This window comes from Schistocerca serialis, chromosome 1 (assembly GCF_023864345.2).
Source record: "Schistocerca serialis cubense isolate TAMUIC-IGC-003099 chromosome 1, iqSchSeri2.2, whole genome shotgun sequence".
Classification (NCBI taxonomy): domain Eukaryota; kingdom Metazoa; phylum Arthropoda; class Insecta; order Orthoptera; family Acrididae; genus Schistocerca; species Schistocerca serialis.
In genome coordinates this window covers 1,264,973,262-1,264,997,137 of record NC_064638.1, presented here as the reverse complement: position 1 = coordinate 1,264,997,137, position 23,876 = coordinate 1,264,973,262, and the positions used below count along the sequence as shown (strand labels likewise).

The window sequence follows — 23,876 nt, the reverse complement described above, 5'->3', positions numbered from 1 at the left end:
AACATGCTGGCCGCTCTAGCCGAGCGGTGACGTTATCCTGAAGGGAGTCATTCACAAGAAGTGCACGATGAGGATGCGAATTGTCGTCAATGAAGACGAAAGCCTCGCCAATATGCTGCCGATATGGTTGCACTATCGGTCGGAGGATGGCATTCACGTATCGTACAGCCGTTACGGCCACCTTCCATGACCACCAGCCGTGTACGTCGGCCCCACGTAGTGCCATCCCAAAAGAGCAGGGAACTTCCACCTTGCTGCAGTTGCTCGACAGTTTTGTTAAAGGCGTTCAGATTGACCGGGTTGCTTCCAAACACGTCTCCTAGGATTGTCTGGTTGAGGGCATATGCGACACTTATCGGTGAAGAGAATGTGATGCCCATCCTGAGAGGTCCATTCATCATGTCGTTGGGCCCATCTATACTGCGCTGGAAGGTGTCGTGATTGCAGTACTGGACCTCGCCGTGGACATCAGGAGTGTAGCTGTGCATTATGCAGCCTATTGCGCACAGTTTTAATCGTAACACAACGTCCTGTGGCTGCACAAAAAGCATTATTCAAGAAGTTGGCGTTGCTGTCAGGATTCCTTCGAGCCATAATCAGTAGGCAGCGGTCATCCTCTGAAGTAGTAGCCCTTGGGCGGCCTGAACGAGGCACGTCATTGACAGTTGCTGTGTCTCTGTATCTCTTCCAAGTCCGAACAACATCGCTTTGGTTCACGCCGAGACGCTTGGACACTTCCATTGTTGAGAGCCCTTCTTGGCACATAGTAACAATGCGGACCCGATGAAACCGCGGTATTGACCGTCTAGGCATGGTTGAACTACAGATACCACGAGCCGTGTACCCCCTTCCTGGTGGAATGACTGGAACTGATTGGTGTCGGACCCCCTCCGTCTAATAGGCGATGCTCATGCATGGTTGTTTACATCTTTGGGTGGGTTTAGTGACATCTCTGGACAGTCAAAGAGATTGTGTCTGAGATACAATATCCACAGTCAACGTTTATCTTCAGGAGTTCTGGGAACCGGCGTGATGCAAAACTTGTTTTGATGTGTGTATTTATAAAACCTATTATAGGAAATAATAATAAAAAATATTTATTTTTATCACAATCTGAACATATGAAGTACCAACCTAAACTACAATATTTACAAAAAGTGGGCCAAAGTACCTTCCCCCCTTGGTACAGTAAGAGGTGTTACACTGGTGTCCAAATTAAAGCAGCAAACCGCTGCTTCCCAGTTCTGTGTCAGTTTCACGATATAATCATACAAACTGTCAACCAGATGTCGAACGTGTTAGGCACGAAAGATGGCATTCCGGTCAACGGACAACCATGCCAATGATGACGTCAGGGCACCTGTGAAACGAGGTAATGTTTGCCGGGTAGTCCCACGTCCATAATCTCTGTGTACACAGTAACAGACGGTGCACTATGGCACAGGGAAGATGCGTACCAGGCTCTCTGCAGTGGAAGCCTATCGAAAGAAAGGATGCAGAACAGTAGCAAACTGATTTGGTCCGATGGCTTTGTGTGAATGGTTCTGTTGTTTTTCTGGTGAGGCGGCAGTTTCTAGAGACAGAAACTGTATCCCGAAGACAAAAACAGGGCCGACCACGTGTGACTTCAGAAGAAAGGGCCGTTTGGATGTCACGGCAACTGGCATGTGAACTCGCAGCATCCACGGGCAAACGGTGTGCAGAAAGCTTCGGCAGAGTAGCCTTTACTGTCAGGGACTTGCTGGCGCCTCTTCACAGAAGGGAATGTCTAGAATGGAGTCGTCAACATGCCATCTGGGCGGTCGAAAAGTGGGCCAATATCGTTTTCACAGATGAATAGCGATTTAGTCTGGAGAATGAATCATAATGGATTCGCATCTGGAGGGAACGTGGAAAACGATTTCGGGACCCAAACACTGTCGAAAGAGACCGATGTCGAGGAGGGCCCTTAACGGTGTGGTTATGGATTACGTTTACTACTCGAACCCCAATTCACGAAATTGTGCGAGAGAGTCGACAAGGTTTAACTGCTGTCAGGTATCGTGATGAGATCTTGGGACCTCAACTGCGGCTGTTGCGAGGCGATGTTGGCTCAGACTTCCTACTGATTGACAATAATGCTGGACCTCATAGAGCACAGGTGGTTGATGTTTTCTTGAAAATGTAGGATATTGTACACATGGCGTGGCTTCCGCTCTCCCGATTTCAATACCATACACCATATCTGGGATGCAGTATGGATATGGCCTTCATCACTTCAGCATACACCAAACACTTTCCAAGATTGTGAGTAGTGCTGCAGGAAGAATGGGCGTTATTGCCTCACATGAGACTGATTACATAATTCACAGCATTCCCCGTCGTTGTCAGGCGTGTATTACTGCCAGAGGGGTCACACCCCACACTGAGCACCTCTGAGCACGTTAACCAGTTGTCAAAATGTGTGTGCAAATCTGTTAAGTTGCAAAAAACAAAGAAAAGTTTTGTTTGTCGTTGTGAATCATTTTCATTGTTTCTATTTTACTAGTACTTCTTTATACTGTTTAGTTCAAATGGTTCAAATGGCTCTGAGCACTATGGAACTTAACATCGGTGGTCATCAGTCCGATAGAACTTAGAACTACTTAAACCTAACTAACCTAAGGACATCACACACATCCATGCCCGAGGCAGGATTCGAACCTGCGACCGCAGCGATCACGCGGTTCCAGGCTGAAGCGCCTAGAACCCCACGGTCACACCAGCCGGCTACTGTTTAGTGACAAAATAAAAACAAACTTGCAAAATTTCCAAATGTTGCTTTAATTTTTTATCGTTTAGCATCACTGTTCTTCGAGTTTATTACGTAACTTTCAGTTAATACAATACAGTATAATTCAGTTTTTCTAGCCGTGTAGTGTACTAATGAGATATCAGAGGATTCGTCTGTCAAAGTTAATCGAGCGTAAGCTCACTTTCTTCCTCCTATCGCTATCGGTCGCCAAACTTTAATGTTTTAAGTATATTCGCTACTGAAGTAACCGCTATTAAAAGCCTGCACCCTTCGATGAGATATTTCAAATAAATATAGGAAAAATCCTGCCTATTTTTAGTACTTTGTGGTAGACCGAATTTTGATACATTTGAAGACATCAAAAAGCAATTCATCTAAAACAAAATCTTTGTTTTAAAATTACTGGGGTCTTGTTTGACACCTCTCACACTCAGCATCGTAATTCATAAGGATTCCCTGGTTCTATGCCTTTCATTGCTGTTCCGCTACCGCAATATCCAAACTTGTACCAACCGTGCGGCAGCTCAAAGCTGACCATCTGAGGAAGGAAAGGTGTACGTACCCCCTTGGCTAAGTGTTGAAGGAATCTGGCAAATATTGATTGTTTGGTTAATTGACAACAGATCAAAAGAAGAAATACTGCGGGTTTATAAAATGTTCGTAATGTGTTTACTGTCGTAATCAATCGAAAATATATGGTAGGTACATCAGTTCCATGAAGTAACCGTCTACTATATCAGTTTACTCATTCCCGTAGGACGCGAAACCTGAAGTGCCGCAGGGGCGCGCGCACGTTTGTGAGTGTGTGTGTGTGTGTGTGTGTGTGTGTGTGTGTTTGTGTGTGTGTGTGTGTGTGTGTGTGTCTACGTCCGTGTGTGTGTGTGTTTATTACAAGATCAACACGCAACGAGACAAACCAGGCACGAGAAGTGGAGCAATAATTAAGAAACTACAGAGACTTACTTTTTATTCTACCCTACTTTTGGATAAATTAAAGATCTAGTAAAGTCTCTTTTTACAACATTTAGGACGTCTAGGAAACAGTCGTTCCCTCTGAAGGACTACGTATTTACCTTGCTATATCGAGTATGAAGTCGTAAGGACGGGAAGATGACCAGAGACAAATCTACCTCTAGATGTAGATTGCGCGTAGACTGAAGCTCTCACTAATCGTCCTTCACTAATAATACGAGTATGTGAAGGACGATTACCCCGACACATCAGCTATAGACACTTTCATAGAAATACATAAAAATAATAAGCACTCATTTCGGACATAATTGGCACAAACGGTTAAGAAATGAAAATAGTAAATGAATTCTTGTGAATGGATAAGAGGTTTGTTTCATATTAAGATCTTCTATTAAAATACTGTCTTCGGATACAAGGTACTTATCTTAGTAGATAATGTGGCATATCTTCTAAATATACGGTGTAACGCATGTACAGTCGTGCTCAAAAGTATCCGAACGACCTGAATTGCATTTCGCCTGATTCGAATGCAACCCACATAGCGCAGCTGTCTAGCAGGTCCTCGAATCGCCACTCGGTACAGTCGTTTGACTATTGAAAATGGTTCCAACAAGTCCCCACAAGAAAACATAGCTCTGTATCGCAATAACTATAGATGTAAAGTAATGCCAAGGTACTACAAAGATAGGGAAACATCTTATCACAGATAAGACGGTTCTTCAGGCTTGTAATTTCGCATTTATTACAATAAATGACATACAAGAAAAGTTACCACTCTCATTATTACGTCAGATAGGTAATTCACGTAGCAAGTTCGTCGTATTTATGATTTCCTCTTCAAAATAACATACCGTACTTATCATTTCACACAAGATGACATTAAAAATTTAAGATATTCACGAGCTGCTAGTTGAGAATATGTATAAACTTCAAATTACACGACGAACCGTCTCGTTCTGCATATGGATTCAAACCTAGGTCCTGCAGACTAAGCAAAGACTTCGTGACTGACGGAAACTGACAGACATTCCTGACTAGGCATACAGAGAGTGATATACCTCGATTTTAGACAGTATGATAGCAAATATCAACTTTAAATTACGTAACGTAAACATTGTTAACGGACGCGAATTCATACCCAGCATCTGTTGTCCTTGTTAACGAACTACGAGAGACGTTAAATATTGATTCTTCACAAGTAACTTACCTGAAATGCCGTGAGGTAAAGATTTGTGTTGGACAGGGATTCGAACCCAGAACCTAATTGGATTGTTATCGAAGCACAACCAACTGTGACATATCGGATTTTCTCGGTAGTAGCTAGATGTTTTAAATGAAATGACGAGACGAAACATTAATTTTTTCTTTCCCAGGACTCCAACATGGCACCTATCGCTGTTATATTCTAGAGAAAACGAACGTTAAAATGGGTTTGTTACACCAGCAGTGACATGTGAGCATGTTTGAACTAGAAATAATATGACGAAGAGTTCAGTGCTGACTGGGAAGCGAGCCGCACACATATCGTTGTTGACTGCACACAAAGAGACGTCAGCTACCGAATTTTTCTCCACCAGCAGCTCGGAATAAAATCCTTGCATTTACAATGATTTCGCAAGCATTTTTGTGTCTCACTGGGACTCAAAAACGTCAGATAACGTTCGAGTTGACAACGAATGAAAATACATTAAAAACCAAAATTATTACCCACCAGCAGATAGGTGTTCTCATGCTAGAGTTTGATAATACACAATGAAAGATTTAGTGCCAGGTCAGGATTCGAACCCTATTACGCGCAATATGTGGAGATGTTGAGGAATCAGCAGTTTTGAACAAACAACAAATTGCAGTCGAGCTGTATTGTCACGAAGGGATCAAATTCCGCGTTAAGGGCGGCCTGAGTTGCATTCCCAGATCGGAACCAATTTGATCGACATCCAGAAGCTCAAATAAAAGAGGGAATAAGTGTTCTGTGGCCCTACATTGCGTTTGTTTCGTCACTAGAAATAAATAACTAGTTTAAGAATGGTTACTGCTGATAGAGTTTCTACATGACGCGACTCCTGACTTTATTGTGGTTCAACCTAACGTCTTCTTGGTAGAGAAGGAATATCATGTTTAACGTGAATTTCAGACCACAATGCCATTACACCTTCTTCACTTGGCGTAGCCAGAAGAGAACAGAATCTGTCTCTCCTTATCAGAAATCATCAGCAGAAGTTGGAATCGAACCCAGACCATAAGTATATGAACCTAGCATCAATCCAAGAGACCACCAAATTCTCTTCTCTATCACTCATTAACTATCATAACAATGTTGCGCCACACTGGATGAGAATTCTGACACACAGACTCCCTGTAGTGGTTTGCAGCATGTTCAGTACATTCATTTACTTGGTTGACCGAATCACCATGAACTGGCTGCCTCGACTACCCAGTGCATACATTCGACTCTTTTGTAATCACCGAAATAAAATCACGTAACTGACACCTACACAGAACTGCCAACAGTGTAGGATGGAGAAATTTAAACAGGAAGTGGTCCTTATCGACTTGAGCTACTCTATTGCGCTATCTGTTTGTTAAAAACGTCGTGCAGTGCAAAAGAAAAGCTGTATCTGTCTGTCTCTCAGAAGTCTAGATCCGGCCATATGCATTATCTCACAGCACTGGAGGAATTGTTGTTGAGTTCTGGAGGTGTTGTAGCTATGTGTCAGCTAGTAGCGTAATGCTAAGCACATCAGACGTTACAGCACACTCCTGGGGCTGGGAAATGTGACCACAATGGTCTGGTGGAACGAACTATCACGGGTACAATGCGTGGGTTCAGGCATTTACTTTTAAGAAGCACAAACAGATTTACTTTACCTCTGGTAACCTCAAGAGAAACACGTTATAACCCAGAATTCGCATTAAACATTACGTTCCTTCATTACCAATTGGGCAGAGCCTGTTTACGTTGGGGAATGACATAGGCAGGAGTCATGGTAAACGGAAATACTGTCTCCAGTAAACTTACTTGCATTAGAAAATTTTATTTCATTTGATTTAAAGGAACAGGGCTCTTATTTTTCTTGTACTTGATTGAACTAGAGACGTTGAAAAATTTGCTGCTGGACTGTGATTCGAATTCGTATCTCATCTTTCGAGGATCTGAACCTCTCGGAATAGTATAGTTCAATCATTTTTCTCTAGGGCTCCTCCAAAGGTAAGTATGTGAGTACGAATCCTGATCCAGTACAAAAATATTCATTATTTCATTTCAAGTCCTATCACGTGCATACAGATCTGCTAGTGAAAATTAACGTGCATTTTTAATGTCTGTTCATGTGTGGCCAACAATCGCAATAGGTGTCGTTATTTCTGGTCAAACACGCACACATCTTACTGTTGGTGAGTAAGCAAGTATTACTTAAGCTATGTTCGTGGATGATAAAGAGGGACGGTAGGTGTGCGGTTCGATTGTCGTTCAGGAACAAAAATTTGTATTCTTATTTTAGATTCAAACATCTAGCAGCTGGTAAGAAAAACCAATACGTAACATTTGATTTTACGTAGTTAACAATTCGATTGCGTGCTGGGTTCGTATCTCCGTCACAGAACTTCACATCATGCGCTTCATCTTTAAATGCATGATCACTTTGTTCCTTGTGATAGGAGGTGTATCACACATATTTACTGGTTAGCTAACGGGGACGTAACGGTCTTTAAAGGAGTCCCGGTTTATTACAAAAACTGTCGTCTTCTTATTTTCAAGTTTACATTTGGTTACTGATGTTGGCGAAAATGTCCATAATTCGTGCCTCTTCATGACTAGCCAGCAATGTGATATGATTAGATTAGATTACATTAATACGTGTTCCACAGATCATGAATACCACATTTCGTAATGATGTAGAACGTGTCATTTTAATGAAAGATTCCTTTACATATCGTGATTCAATTTCTTTGCAACAATTTTCTACTCTCTCCCTCATTCTTTTTTATTGTTCTCTCTCTCTCTCTCTCTCTCTCTCTCTCTCTCTCTCTCTCTCTCTCTCTCTCACACACACACACACACACACACACACACACACACACACACACACACACACACACGCACACACACACACACTTATTTATTTTTATTTGTTTGTTGTGCTCGACAATCGGCGAGGCACGAAAACGTTCGTCAATGATTTTCTTAGTTTTGAGTACACTTACGAAAGATATATAAAAGCAACTATGAGAGTTACTGATTTATGAAGCTTAGTCTGCAGTCAGTTCTGAGTATTATTAGTAACCACGCTCCAGTTCCTAAACCCAGTTACAGACACGTGAATCAGACGGATTACGTATTCCAGGCCGTAGCAGCCGTGTCTTTGAGACGCCAGCTATGCTCACTTCCCAGCCCGCTGTAGGATCACATCGGTTTCTTCTTCTTCCTGCTGGTAATGTAACTGAGATTTGGCAACAAGGCAAGGTATATTTGGCAACTCTGTGATCGACGAGTTACTTCCTGGTGTGCACGGAATTAAGCCTCAAAGTCCACTTGATTTCTCCTGTCATTTCCATTGAATAATCTGAGTTATTATTAACGCTTGAGTTGTAACAAAAAATTGTAAATTTACGGTTTTCAGCCCAGGAAAGTCGTTACACGTGAAAATCGCATCTAATCTCGTCCTTTAAATAGCGGTTTACGAGTTCTAGCCACTACTGATATCGTAAGAGGAGACATAGACGTATGCCTCTTCCCTAGCTCTGTGGAAACGTGCTAAGCTGAGAGAAAGCGTCTGTTATGGTTGTGCGGTTCCAGTTTTGCTGACTATAACGTTTATATCCCTTCTGTGAAACAGCTACAAGCAGTCAGACCACACATCGATAGGGAAATCGCAAGACAATACTTTCGGCTCATAGTGCAAAGGTGAAAAACTTACAATGCTGCACAACAGGTAACACCTCTTTCCACTGCTGACAAACAGATTTTGAGTTTCTAGGAATACGTAACTTTATTTATGAAATGCCACATTTGCATACCTCCTGAGTATGACACAGCATACCAATCAAACACAGCCCCAATAGAAATCTAAGTGATGAGTGTTTTACTAATTCGTGCCGATAGAGGCACGCTTGTGTACAGATACTCAGTTTTATTGAAACAGACTTTCGTCGTAAGGTTATCGTGGGGAGTTTTATTTTATTTCTTATAATTCAGTGCGCGATTTCGTACAGTTTTTTTTTTAGTTTGTTAAAACATTAGTTAACATGAGAGAGAATTTAATCATCAATGATATATGCGAATTCTCTGATGTTATCTATAACAGTCTAACAATGCACATGCAGTTTATTGATTACATGCATGTAGAAAACTTGTTCTGAGTTAAAGGTGTCAAACAAGGTATTATGAAAAATAAAATGTCACTGCCACACGACAGATAACGTAGAAAATACTTTTCTGTCGTATTTTGGCACGATGCGCTCTCCCCATACATAATACAAAAGTTTCGAGATGCATCTACAGCCTGGCCACCTATTAAACCTGAAAAGAACAAAATGTCGCAGCAGTGAGCCCTTTTTCTACATCCGACTGTTTTTGGGTTGAGAAGTGGAGGGAATTATGTTCAAAGTTCCATTAGATCGAGAACTTCAGCAGACAGCAGTATGGCGTTTTAAAACATGCAGAAGTGAATGTACCCAAACTCGCAACGTTTTATCAACAGTGCGCGACGCTTACCGTTACGCTACTAGCTGACACATAGCTACAACACCTCCAGAACTCAACAACAATTTCTCCAGAACTTCCGCATTGCACAGTGCTATGAGATAATGCATATGGCCGGATCTAGACTTCTGAGAGACAGACAGTAACAGCTTATCTTTTGCACTGCACGACGTTTTTAACAAACAGATAGCGCAATAGAGTAGCTCAAGTAGAAAGGAACACTTCTTGTTTAAATTTCTGCATCCTACACTGTTGGCAGTTCTGTGTAGGTGTCAGTTACGTGATTTTATTTCGGTGATTACAAAAGAGTCGAATGTATGCACTGGGTAGCCGAGGCAGCTAGTTCATGGTGATTCGGTCAACCAAGTAAATGAATGTACTGAACATGCTGCAAACCACTACAGGGAGTCTATGTGTCAGAATTCTCATCCAGAGTGGCGCAACATAGTTATGATAGAATAATGAGTGATAGAGAAGAGAATTTGGTGGTCTCTTGGATTGATGCTAGGTTCATATAATTATGGTCTGGGTTCGATTCCAACTTCTGCTGATGATTTTTGATAAGGAGAGACAGATTCTGATCGCTTTTGGCTACGCCAAGATAAGAAGGTGTAATGGCATTGTGGTCTGAAATTCACGTTAAACATGATATTCCTTCTCTACCAAGTAGACGTTAGGTTGAACCACAATAAAGTCAGGAGTCGCGTCATGTAGAAACTCTATCAGCAGTAAACATTCTTATACTGGTTATTTATTTCTAGTGACGAAACAAACGCAATGTAGGGTCACAGGACACTTATTCCATCTTTTATTTGAGCTTCTGTATGTCGATCAAATTGGTTCCGATCTGGGAATGCAACTCAGGCCGCCCTTAACGCGGAATTTGATCCCTTCGTGACAATACAGCTCGACTGCAATTTGTTGTTTGTTCAAAACTGCTGATTCCTCGACATCTCCACATATTGCGCGTAATAGGGTTCGAATCCTGACCCGGCACTAAAGCTTTCATTGTATATTATCAAGCTCTAGCATGAGAACACCTATCTGCTGGTGGGTAATAATTTTGGTTTTTAATGTATTTTCATTCGTTGTCAACACGAACGTTATCTGACGTTTTTGAGTCCCAGTGAGACACAAAAATGCTTGCGAAATCATTGTAAATGCAAGGATGTTATTCCGAGCTGCTGGTGGAGAAAAATTCGGTAGCTGACGTCTCTTTGCGTGCAGTCAACAACAATATGTGTGGGGCTCGATTCCCAGTCAGCACTGAACTCTTCGTCATATTATTTCTATTTCAAAGATGCTCACATGTCACTGCTGGTGTAACAAACCCATTTTAAGGTTCGTTTTCTCTAGAATATAACAGCGATAGGTGCCAGGTTGGAGTCCTGGGAAAGAAAAAATTAATGTTTCGTCTCGTCATTTCAGTTAAAACATCTAGCTACTGCCGAGAAAATCCGATATGTCACAGTTGATTGTGCTTCGATAGCAATCCAATTAGGTTCTGGGTTAGAATCCCTGTCCAACATAAAGCTGTACCTCACGGCATTTCAAGTAAGTTATTTGTGAATAATCAATATTTAACATCTCTCGTAGTTCGTTAACAAGGACAACAGATGCTGGGTAGGAATTCGGGTCCGTTAAAAATGTTTACGTTACGTAATATAAAGTTGATATTTGCTAACTGATACTGTCTAAAATCGAGGTATATCACTCTCTTTATGCCTAGTCAGGAATGACTGTTAGTTTCCGTCAGTCACGAAGTCTTTGCTTAGTCTGCATGACCTGTGTTTGAATCCATATGCAGAACGAGACGGTTCGTCGTGTCATTTGAAGTTCATACATATTCTCAACTAGCAGCTCATGAATAACTTAAATTTTTATTGTCATTTTGTGTTAAATGATAAGTACGGTATCTTATTTTGAAGAGGAAATCATAAATACGACGAACTTACTACGTGAATTACCTTCCTGACGTAATAATGAGAGTGGTAACATTTCGTGTATGCCATTTATTGTAATAAATGTGAACTTACAAGCGTGAAGAACCGTCTTATCTGTGATAAGATGTTCCCCTATATTTGTAGTGCCTTGGCATTACTTTACATCTTGAGTTATTGCGATACAGAGCAGTGTTTTCTAGTGGTGACTTGTTGGAACCATTTTCAATAGTCAAACGACTGTACCGAGGGGCGATTAGAGGACCTGCTAGACAGCTGCGCTATGTGGGTTGCATTCGAATCAGGCGAAATGCAATTCAGGTCGTTCGGATACTTTTGAGCTCCACTGTAGATGTCAAGAGACGTGAATATTAGTCAGGGACACAGTTATTGAAAGAATTCGAGTTAGTGAGAACGTTGTATTTGCTTTGGTATGTGAAGATAAACCTTTCGTTGCTCTCATCTGGATTAATATCAGCGGGGATGGTGACGCTACTCGGAAGATGTTGCTCTGGGTGGCATGGTATTGACACTGTGTAAGTATGAAATGACTTCAGGAACGCATTCGACACCGTCCCGCACTACCATTTAATGGAAAAAACTAGCTTATCGATCATCGGACTAGATTTGCGACTGGATTCAAGACTTCTTTTCAGGAAGAACTCAACACGTCACTCTTAACGGACCTAAATCGACAGATATAAAGCTGATTTCCGGAGTACCGCATGGAAGTGGAATAGGACCGTTATTGTTTACAATGTATACAAACAATGTAGAAAGTGGCAGACGCTCTGCAAAACTATTACAAAATGATGCGGTTGTCTATAAAAAAGTAGCAACGCCAGTCGACAGTATCGAATTTTAAAATGACCTGCTGAGAACTGAAGGATGGCGCAGGGTATGCTAGTTGATCCTGAATAAAATAAATGCTACATTTTGCGCATACGTAGGAAAACAAATCGACTACTGGACAGCTACACTACTGATGACAAACTGCGGAAAACAAGAACTACGGTAAAATATCTGGCAGTAGCTATCTAGAGCGACCTTATGTGGAACAACCACATAAAACAATATTAGGAAAAGCATGTGCCAGACTGAAGATCACAGAAAATTTTTTAAAGAAGTATATCTCATCCACGAAGGTAGTGGCATGTAAGGTGCTTGCTCCACCGAGGCTTGAATACTCTTGATCAGTAAGGGGTTCTTACCAAGTAGTATTGATGGAATAGACAGAGGAGATCCAACGAAGAGCGGCGCGTTTTGTAACGGGATCGTTTAGTCGGCACGAGAGCATTACTGGGATGATGAATGGAAATGAGCGTTTGGCATCTTTGGCTGGGAGACTCTGTAGAAGCAGGTCTTATTACATTCGACGCCACATTGGGCGTCCTGCGCGCCTGACGGGGATGAAATGATGATGAATATAACACAACATCCAGTCCCAGATCAGAAAAGATCCCCGACCCAGCCGGGAATCGAACCCGGGCCAGTAAGACGGCAATCCGTCAAGCTGACAATATTTTTTTTTTTTTCATTTTGTTCATTGTTGATCGTTGTGTTCGGTCGTTGTGGACGTCGCAAGACATCCTGTTCAAGTCGGTGGTTGATCCTTCAGATGGTTCAAATGGCTCTGAGCACTATGGGGCTCAACATCTGAGGTCATCAGTCCCCTAGAACTTAGAACTACTTAAACCTAACTAACCTAAGGACATCACACACGTCCATGCCCGAGGCAGGATTCGAACGTGCGACCGTAGCGGTCGCACGGTTCCAGACTGAAGCGCCTAGAACCGCTCGGCCACACCGGCCGGCGGTTCTTCCTGTCACTCAGTTTTTTTTATTACAGAGGCCAACCGGCTCTCTGGCCGAACACGCTGAGCTACCGTGCCGGCAACCACTCAGCTATCGGGGCCGACACCGAGATGATAAAAAAAAATTCCATTGGCAGAGGTTCCAAAGGGCGTTGTGTATCACGGAGAGGTTTGTATTCTGATTTCGAGCTAATTTCGGTTACAGTAGACCAACGTAATACTCTCTCCCATATGTAATGACCACGACGAGAGAGTTCGCGAAATTAGAGCCAATACAGAGGCTTAACGATAATCGTTCTTCCGACCCGCCGTTGACGAGTGGAAAGGGGTAGGGGGGATCACTTAATGGTACTAGAAGTACCCTTCGCCACACACCAGTAATTGGCTTGTGGAGTATGATTCAGATTTAGATGTAAAAGGCATTATGGGTCTGGCGGGTTAAAATTTTAAGCTGGAGAAAGTAAGTCAATTTTTTGAACCCTAGATTTTCTGAACAGGAGACAGTGGTCGCGGACGATTCAAGCAGACTTGCGGATGATCCACGATCGGCACAGGGACAGGTAGTTGATTCTGAACCTAAATGCATGTGACCTATTGTGTTGTCCTGTCCTGACATAGGTGGAAGAGGGAGAGAGGGGTCACTGGTCAGTTCGCGCTCCCGAGCGGTACATAGCAGAAGGCAGAAGGACAATTCACAGTGAAGGCATGTGATTGTTTTCTTCTGTCTGAGCCAGCACTGGTGCATTTACTACAAATGCAGGTGGTGAGACTCGGTAGGGAACTCGTTGTGGAGATTCTTGGACAAACAGGGTTTTGAATTAATTGTTTATTCCAGACAGATCTAACTAATGCATTGGAGGCTATTTCTAGGGTTATAAAAAGCATGAATAACACTGATACAACAGAAGCCAATGCAGAAGTCCCAGGAGTGGATGCTAACCACAGTAGCAATCAATAGCAGCATCTTAAGGAGACAAATTAGTTGCAAAACAAAACATACTGAAAGTGACACTGTCCACTGAGGCGGAGCTGGACCGAGGCTGGAGGCGACGGACGCGGATTCGACGCCCAGATCGTCTGTCTGAGAACTCTGCCAAAATGCGGAATCTACTGGTTTTCCGAAATTCCTTCCCAGGGAAGACGAATGGCATATTCCATAATTTGAAACACGATCACCTGCTAGCATGAGTTTGTTAGAAGTAGATACCTTAGGGGTTGCGAAGCAACTCAAATCGCTTGATACGGGCAAGTCTTCATGTTCAGATTGTGTACCCATTAGGTTCCTTTCAGATTCCGCTGATACAATAGCTCCCTAATAAGCAATCATATACACTCCTGGAAATGGAGAAAAGAAAACATTGACACCGGTGTGTCAGACCCACCATACTTGCTCCGGACACTGCGAGAGGGCTGTACAAGCAATGATCACACGCACGGCACAGCGGACACACCAGCAACCGCGGTGTTGGCCGTCGAATGGCGCTAGCTGCGCAGCATTTGTGCACCGCCGCCGTCAGTGTCAGCCAGTTTGCCGTGGCATACGGAGCTCAATCGCAGTCTTTAACACTGGTAGCATGCCGCGACAGCGTGGACGTGAACCGTATGTGCAGTTGACGGACTTTGAGCGAGGGCGTATAGTGGGCATGCGGGAGGCCGGGTGGACGTACCGCCGAATTGCTCAACACGTGGGGCGTCAGGTCTCCACAGTACATCGATGTTGTCGCCAGTGGTCGGCGGAAGGTGCACGTGCCCATCGACCTGGGACCGGACCGCAGCGACGCACGGATGCACGCCAAGACCGTAGGATCCTACGCAGAGCCGTAGGGGACCGCACCGCCACTTCCCAGTAAAATAGGGACACTGTTGCTCCTGGGGTATCGGCGAGGACCATTCGCAACCGTCTCCATGAAGCTGGGCTACGGTCCCGCACACCGTTAGGCCGTCTTCCGCTCACGCCCCAACATCGTGCAGCCCGCCTCCAGTGGTGTCGCGACATGCGTGAACGGAGGGACGAATGGAGACGTGTCGTCTTCAGCGATGAGAGTCGCTTCTGCCTTGGTGCCAATGATGGTCGTATGCGTGTTTGGCGCCGTGCAGGTGAGCGCCACAATCAGGACTGGATACGACCGAGGCACACAGGGCCAACACCCGGCATCATGGTGTGGGGAGCGATCTCCTACACTGGCCGTACACCACTGGTGATCGTCGAGGGGACACTGAATAATGCACGGTACATCCAAACCGTCATCGAACCCATCGTTCTACCATTCCTAGACCGGCAAGGGAACTTGCTGTTCCAACAGGACAATGCACGTCCGCATGTATCCCGTGCCACCCAACGTGCTCTAGAAGGTGTAAGTCAACTACCCTGGCCAGCAAGATCTCCGGATCTGTCCCCCATTGAGCATGTTTGGGACTGGATGAAGCGTCGTCTCACGCGGTCTGCACGTCCAGCACGAACGCTCGTCCAACTGAGGCGCCAGGTGAAAATGGCATGGCAAGCCGTTCCACAGGACTACATCCAGCATCTCTACGATCGTCTCCATGGGAGAATAGCAGTCTGCATTGCTGCGAAAGGTGGATATACACTGTACTAGTGCCGACATTGTGCATGCTCTGTTGCCTGTGTCTATGTGCCTGTGGTTCTGTCAGTGTGATCATGTGATGTATCTGACCCCAGAAATGTGTCAAAAAAGTTTCCCCTTCCTGGGACAATGAATTCACGGTGTTCTTATTTCAATTTCCAGGAGTGTACAACCGCTCGTTCACCGATAGATCTGTACCTGCAGACTGGAAAATTGAGCAGGTCGCACCAGTGTTTAAGAAGGGTAGTAGGAGTAATCCATCGAACTACAGATCTATATCATTGACGTCGGTTTGCAGTAGGGTTTTGGAGCATATACTGTTTTCAAACATTATGAATCACCTCGAAGGGAACGATCTATTGATATGTAATCAGCATGGTTTCAGAAAGCATCGTTCTTGTGCAACGCAGCTAGCTCTTTATTCGCATGAAGTAATGGCCGCTATCGACAGGGGATCTCAAGTTGATTCTGTATTTCTTGATTTTCGGAAAGCTTTTGACACCGTTCCTCACAAGCGACTTCTAATAAAGCTGCGGGCCTATGGGGTATCGTCTCAGTTGTGCGACTGGATTCGTGATTTCCTGTCAGGAAGGTCGCAGTTCGTTGTAATAGACGGCAAATCATCGAGTAAAACTGAAGTGATATCAGGTGGTCTCCAGGAAAGCGTCCTGGGACCTCTGCTGTTCCTGATCTATATAAATGACCTGGCTGACAATCTGAGCAGTTCTCTTAGGTTGTTCGCAGATGATGCTGTAATTTACCGTCTAGTTAGGTTGCAAAGCGATTTAGAAAAGATTGCTGTATGGTGTGGCAGGTGGCAGTTCACGCTAAATAACGAAAAGTGTGAGGTGATCCACATGAGTTCCAAAAGAATTCCGTTGGAAGTCGATTATTCGATAAATAGTACAATTCTCAAGGCTGTCAATTCAACTAAGTACCTGGGTGTAAGAATTACGAACAACTTCAGTTGAAAAGACCACATAGATAATATTGTGGGGATGTCGAGCCAAAGGTTGCGTTTCATTTCCAGGACACTTAGAACATGCAACAAGTCCACTAAAGAGACAGCTTACACTACACTCGTTCGTCCTCTGTTAGAATATTGCTGCGCGGTGTGGCATCCTTACCAGGTGGCACTGAAGGAGGACATCGAAAGGGTGCAAAAAAGGGCAGCTCGTTTTGTATTATCACCTAATAGGGGAGAGAGTGTGGCGGATATGATACGCGAGTTGGGATGGAAGTCATTAAAGCAAAGACGTTTTTCGTCGCGGCGAGATCTATCTACGAAATTTCAGTCACCAACTTTCTCTTCCGAATGCGAAAATATTCTGTTGAGCCCAACCTACATAGGTAGGAATGATCATCAAAATAAAATAAGAGAGATCAGAGGTCGAACAGAAAAGTTTAGGTGTTCGGGAGTGGAATGGTAGGGAAATAGTATGATTGTGGTTCGATGAACCCTTTGCCAAGCACTTAAATTTGAATTGCAGAGTAATCATGTAGATGTAGATGTAGATGTAAAGAGTCGCGTGGGGGCACTGTTTTTCCCACTTAAAGCCACGCAGCAAATCCCGTAGGTCTCTTGCAGGTACCTGCCAATCACGGTTTAGTTAGGTTGGTAAATGGTTCAAATGGCTCTGAGCACTATGGGACTTAACATCTTAGGTCATCAGTCCCCTAGAACTTAGAACTACTTAAACCTAACTAACCTAAGGACATCACACAACACCCAGCCATCACGAGGCAGAGAAAATCCCTGACCCCGCCGGGAATCGAACCCTGGAACCCGGGTGTGGGAAGCGAGAACGCTACCGCACGACCACTATATGCGGGCGTTTAGTTAGGTCCCCTCTATTTCTCCTAAGGCAGTTGCACTAAGTCCGTATTTGGTATTAACATTGTTCAGCTGAAAGCTAAACGTAACTTCTGTGCCAAATAAGGCTTGCGACATTATTGCAATACGTCATTTAGCCCTGCCCCTCGGGCTCCCCTGAGCGTTTTCGCTCTCTTTCTAACCCTTGTGAGTCTACTGACGTTGCTGTTCTCAGGGCTGGTATCAAGCAGGCTTTATACACTAGTGCGTGCCTGTTGGTTACAAAGTTCTACGGTGACAACCTACTACAGCATCTAGACGACATATGAAGTTACATGTTAATTTCTTGATGAGTAACTAATGCCCTTGGACCGCGTCTGCGGGCGTCTGCATTTTCGCAAGGCTGTCCCCTTACGGTTTACTTCATGTAACAATATCTCTCCTAGTTTCGTCTGCTTCCGCGCCTTTCTCACAGCCTCAAGATAACACTGCAGTAGCAAATAATAGTCAGTATATTAGAGTGTTTAATAGGACTAAGAGATCTGTTCGATTATGGTATTGATGATAAATCAAGGAAAACAGTCACAACCATAGATTGATGGTTGGTAGTGACCTATAAGGGACACGTTATGCTACTTCTAGGGAAATTGTACGCCATTTCCTCTACCGAGTTTTGGACATTAGTCGTCTGTCCCCCACGCATCTCAAGGCACATTAATAGAAATTACGGAGAAATTTTTACGAAGAGCGCCACGTTTCTGCACAGGATCATTCACTAAGCAGGAGGGCTTTGCAGAGATTACCAAAAATCCGTAGAGACACACGGTACCAGAGATACGTTATGCGGTTATTGGTTGCTGGGTTATATGAGGGAGGGAGGGAGGGAATCAAACAGCGAGGTCATCGGTCCCGTCGGATGAGAGAAGAATGGGGAAGGGAAGGAAGTCGGCCATGCTCCTTCAAAGGAAAAATCACGGAAAACCTAAATCAGGATGGCCGGACGAGGGTTTGAACTGTTGTTCTCCTGAATGCGAGTCCAGTGAGCGAAGTGGCGCACCACCTCGGTCGGTGATATACACTCCTGGAAATTGAAATAAGAACACCGTGAATTCATTGTCCCAGGAAGGGGAAACTTTATTGACACATTCCTGGGGTCAGATACATCACATGATCACACTGACAGAACCACAGGCACATAGACACAGGCAACAGAGCATGCACAATGTCGGCACTAGTACAGTGTATATCCACCTTTCGCAGCAATGCAGGCTGCTATTCTCCCATGGAGACGATCGTAGAGATGCTGGATGTAGTCCTGTGGAACGGCTTGCCATGCCATTTCCACCTGGCGCCTCAGTTGGACCAGCTTTCGTGCTGGACGCGCAGACCGCGTGAGACGACGCTTCATCCAGTCCCAAACATGCTCAATGGGGGACAGAACCGGAGATCTTGCTGGTCAGGGTAGTTGACTTACACCTTCTAGAGCACGTTGGGTGGCACGGGATACATGCGGACGTGCATTGTTCTGTTGGAACAGCAAGTTCCCTTGCCGGTCTAGGAATGGTAGAACGATGGGTTGGATGACGGTTTGGATGTACCGTGCACTATTCAGTGTCCCCTCGACGATCACCAGTGATGTACGGCCAGTGTAAGAGATCGCTCCCCACACCATGATGCCGGGTGTTGGCCCTGTGTGCCTCGGTCGTATCCAGTCCTGATTGTGGCGCTCACCTGCACGGCGCCAGACACGCATACGACCATCATAGGCACCAAGGCAGAGGCGACTCTCATCGCTGAAGACGACACGTCTCCATTCGTCCCTCCATTCACGCCTGTCGCAACACCACTAGAGGCGGGCTGCACGATGTTGGGGCGTGAGCTGAAGACGGCCTAACGGTGTGCGGGACCGTAGCCCAGCTTCATGGAGACGGTTGCGAATGGTCCTCGCCGATACCCCAGGAGCAACAGTGTCCCTAATTTGCTGGGAAGTGGCGATGCGGTCCCCTACGGCACTGCGTAGGATCCTACGGTCTTGGCGTGCATCCGTGCGTCGCTGCGGTCCGGTCCCAGGTCGACGGGCACGTGCAGCTTCCGCCGACCACTGGCGACTACATCGATGTACTGTGGAGACCTCACGCCCCACGTGTTGAGCAATTCGGCGGTACGTCCACCCGGCCTCCCGCATGCCCACTATACGCCCTCGCTCAAAATCCGTCAACTGCACATACGGTTCACGTCCACGCTGTCGCGACATGCTACCAGTGTTAAAGACTGCGATGGAGCTCTGTATGCCACGGCAAACTGACTGACACTGACGGCAGCGGTGCACAAATGCTGCGCAGCTAGCGCCATTCGACGGCCAACACCGCGGTTCCTGGTGTGTCCGCTGTGCCGTGCGTGTGATCATTGCTTGTACAGCCCTCTCGCAGTGTCCGGAGCAAGTATGGTGGGTCTGACACACCGGTGTCAATGTGTTCTTTTTTCCATTTCCAGGAGTGTATTTTGCACCACCGAGAATTTTCCTGTTGAAATACCTAGTGAGAACGCTCCAAGGAGATTCGAGCAAAGTGTTACTTCCTCTCAGAGACGACCAAGGCGACGGTATCAGCCAAATCAGAGCTCATACGGCGGTTAACGACATCCATTCCTCCTCCGTACCATTCACGAATGAAACAGGTATACGGGCAGAGGGAAGAGGAGGGGTACATCCTACCAAATATATGTTCATGTAAGGCTCTAGCTTATGAATTTTGTTATATTACTTACTACTGCTAAGCTCAGCACAATTTCTCTTGTTTATACTCTCTGCTATACAATATCTAGCATATGCTACCTACCTAAACATACTAAATGTTTCAGTTATAAAAGCACTCCGTCATCAGGCCACAAGTGGCCCATAGGGACCGTCCGACCGCCGTATCATCCTCAGCTGAGGATGCGTATAGGAGGGGCGTGTGGCCACCACACCGCTCTCCCGGTCGTTATGATGGTTTTCGTTGACCGGAGCCGCTACTATTCGGTCGAGTAGCTCCTCAGTTGCCATCACGAGGCTGAGGGCACACCGAAAAATAGCAACAGCACATGGCGGCCCGGGTGGTCACCCATTCAAGTGCCAGCCACGCCCGACAGCGCTTAACTTCGGTGATATGACGGGAACCGGTGTATCCACTGCGGCAAGGTCGTTGCCTTTCAATTATAAAGCATGGATGTGTGGGATGTCCTTAGGATAGTTAGGTTTAAGTAGTTCTAAGTTCTAGGGGACTGATGACCACATAGTGCTCAGAGCCATTTGAACCATTTGAACAAACAGATGGATCACAAATCCCACTTAATATATATTTTTGTAAATGAAAAACTATAACAACTATCATGCAAATGAAAGGTGTTCTTGTGAGCTTGAAAGTGAATGAAACATTTTTCAAAATACAAGCCTCCCCGTAAGTTAATCTGTTAAGAATGATGTTACACTGAAGTTTATCAAGCAGAGATAAAAACATAAAGTTTTATTTTGTATTTTGTAATGACATTTATAAGAAGACTAATTTTTGTAGCGTAACCCGACAGCCTGTAACATTATCTTTAAGAACTCGACTAACTTCCAGCAAGGCAAAGCTTCGATAAAGTGTCAATAAGTTATGTTAATATTTAGTAACATGAATCAGATACTACATATCCAAAAACAGGTATAACCATGGCTGAAAATGTAGCTGAATTGTAAATTTCTCTGATTTCGAAAGTTACTTCAAAATCCTGGTTTTACTTACAATCAAAGACTTTTTTGATGGAGCTTTACAAAAGTTACCAAAATTATCGCGGCTGTGATTCCAAACAACATTCTGTTTTCCTCCTCCCTATAGCCGTTTGCCTCTGCTGGCCTCATAAATCGCATTACTAATAAGATGGTCGTAGCCACAGCAGCCGAGGCCGCCTATAACGCAGTTACGGAGTAACAGACAGAATAGAAGCGAAGGCAGACAGGTAGGCGGGGTTGCAGAGATGAGGACTTCTACGAGTGTGTGATTTTATATGTGCGACTGCAGGACGCATTTCGGTGTTTTCCAAAAGGCAGCATCAGGTTTCACCGCCAAAGCCACTCAGAGCGAAATGCAAAATCCGTGTCGGATGAGTGAGGGCAGGATGAGGAGGAGAGAAACGGGAAGCCCATCTGATACGGTCTGTGCGCGGTGACGTGTTAGATACACGCGGCCAAAAAACAAGAAGGTATCCATGCAGTAACTCTGCATGTCGTAACTGGTTAAAAGTACTTGGCACTGATTTTATAAAGCCTTACTTGCATGTAAAGAATGTGAAAAAACAACTTAATTTCCGGTATAAACTTTATTTGTCTCCTTCGAGAGTTAACAAAGCGATATAGCTAGTTTCGGTTGTCTTCAGATAATGAAACGTCGTTACAGAGTTGTAATATGTCACACGTTTTACAAAAAGGTGCTGTGTCCTATAAATGATCCACCACTTGAAACTAAAACATGTGACGAGTTACAATCTATAACGATATATTATGATCGGAAGATGACTGCTAGCCACGTTTCGTCATACTAATACAACGGATTCCTGACGTAATGGTTATTTATTTATTGGTTTTACGAAAAGTAATGTAAACGGCTTCACTCGTAAAATTCAATAACTTGTGCGTTTAACTCAACTAGTTTCAAACCTACAGCAGTTTTACGCACACACACACACACACACACACACACACACACACACACACACACAAGCACGCGCGCGCGAACGTACAAAGACCATTTTTTAAAATTTTTGTCTTGAACGGAGAACTATATTGTGCCACAACATAAATTAAAAGTTCTGATCGCACGCATGAGGTCAACGATTTCAGGGCATCTCCCTTATTGTAAGGCAAACCCAGGAACTGATGATCGCCTTCTATTCATTTCCAATTGGAAACTTTTTTCACTCACCTGTCAGCTAGCTTACTGTCTGACAGAAAAGAACTGAAGATCTACAATTACCTCGATCTTCAACAACCCGCTCTAGTCTTCACCTTTCCTGTTAACTCGTCACTTCCAAGCGCTCGCTCACGATTTCCAGGTGCCTCTCATTGTTCACACGAAATGTGTACGTAAACTAAATAATTTATACTGGTATCTCAACAGTTATAACACACTAAAACAAAACAGTAAGACGTCCCCAGTTCTAGACTGCGCCGACTACTGTCAGCCATGAAATGTAAAAGACATGTTTTGCCCACTAAAGAACCAATTCACACACGTTAAAATTGATAGTACCAAAATTGAAGATGACAATAAGAGTTCAGAGATATTATGACACCATAAAGAGCTTCACCAAAGGTAACAATGCAATTCTCAGTACCGTCGACTGTCACTCAGATCATAAATGACCAGATATAGACTTAACGAAACGTGATATAGTAATTTGCTTAGAACACTCTATAGGGTTAAGGGCACTGTACTGTATGGGGTACCGGTTAATGTGGTTTCGAACATGAAGAATAACTTGAACGGTTACTTACAGGTTATAACAGGGGTCTGTGTTTATAACAGGGGTCTGTGTCGGCAGAGTTTCCTACACTAACAGGAAACACACAGATCTCTCGGCCTGTACGAACGGTCGTAGAAAAGATGTGCAGAAGTGTTTATCCATCTTCCTGATGTCAACATATTGTATACGTTTATAACATACAAAGTGGACGTGTAGACTTACTTTCATACAGACTGAACACCTCGTGAGATTCTCTTTCTCCGCCTTCTAAGTACAGTTACGGCATTTTTCGACTATTGATCGGCTTTCAGTTATCATGATATGAGGGTACAGTAAACGTTAATTGAGGACAGTTGCATGAAATTCCAATTTTCTTTTACTGTACGCTCTATTGAAACTATATCTGAAATTCCTCCACGAAATTATGTCATGAAACTTTGACGAACTTTTAACTTTCATGAATACTTCAGTATTGGACGAGTACATTAATTAACTACGGAATACAGTCATATCAATGGTATATGGCAGAATAAATCTACGCAAAACGCACTCGTACTCGTAAAGACAAGTACTCCACAGCACTCATCTGTCGGTTGACTTCACACAATTCGATTATTACACTGATGAGCTCCCAAAACTTAGATACACCGAAATTCATTGTTGCGCTGAGAGATGCTATATCATACGTTATCACAACTTTCAGAGGTTGTAGTTGTAATTGTCTAGACCACATACTGCTGAACTGGTCGAGATGTAACAACACTGGCCTTACATCACTGGAGCTCATGTATTTTCGC

At 44.2% G+C, this 23,876-nt stretch overlaps 1 pseudogene; it reads right to left on the bottom strand.

Annotated features, from left to right (window-relative positions):
- Window positions 1-20,667: 20,667 nt before the first annotated feature.
- On the bottom strand, window positions 20,668-20,785 carry LOC126419789 (5S ribosomal RNA; annotated as a pseudogene).
- Window positions 20,786-23,876: the final 3,091 nt, after the last annotated feature.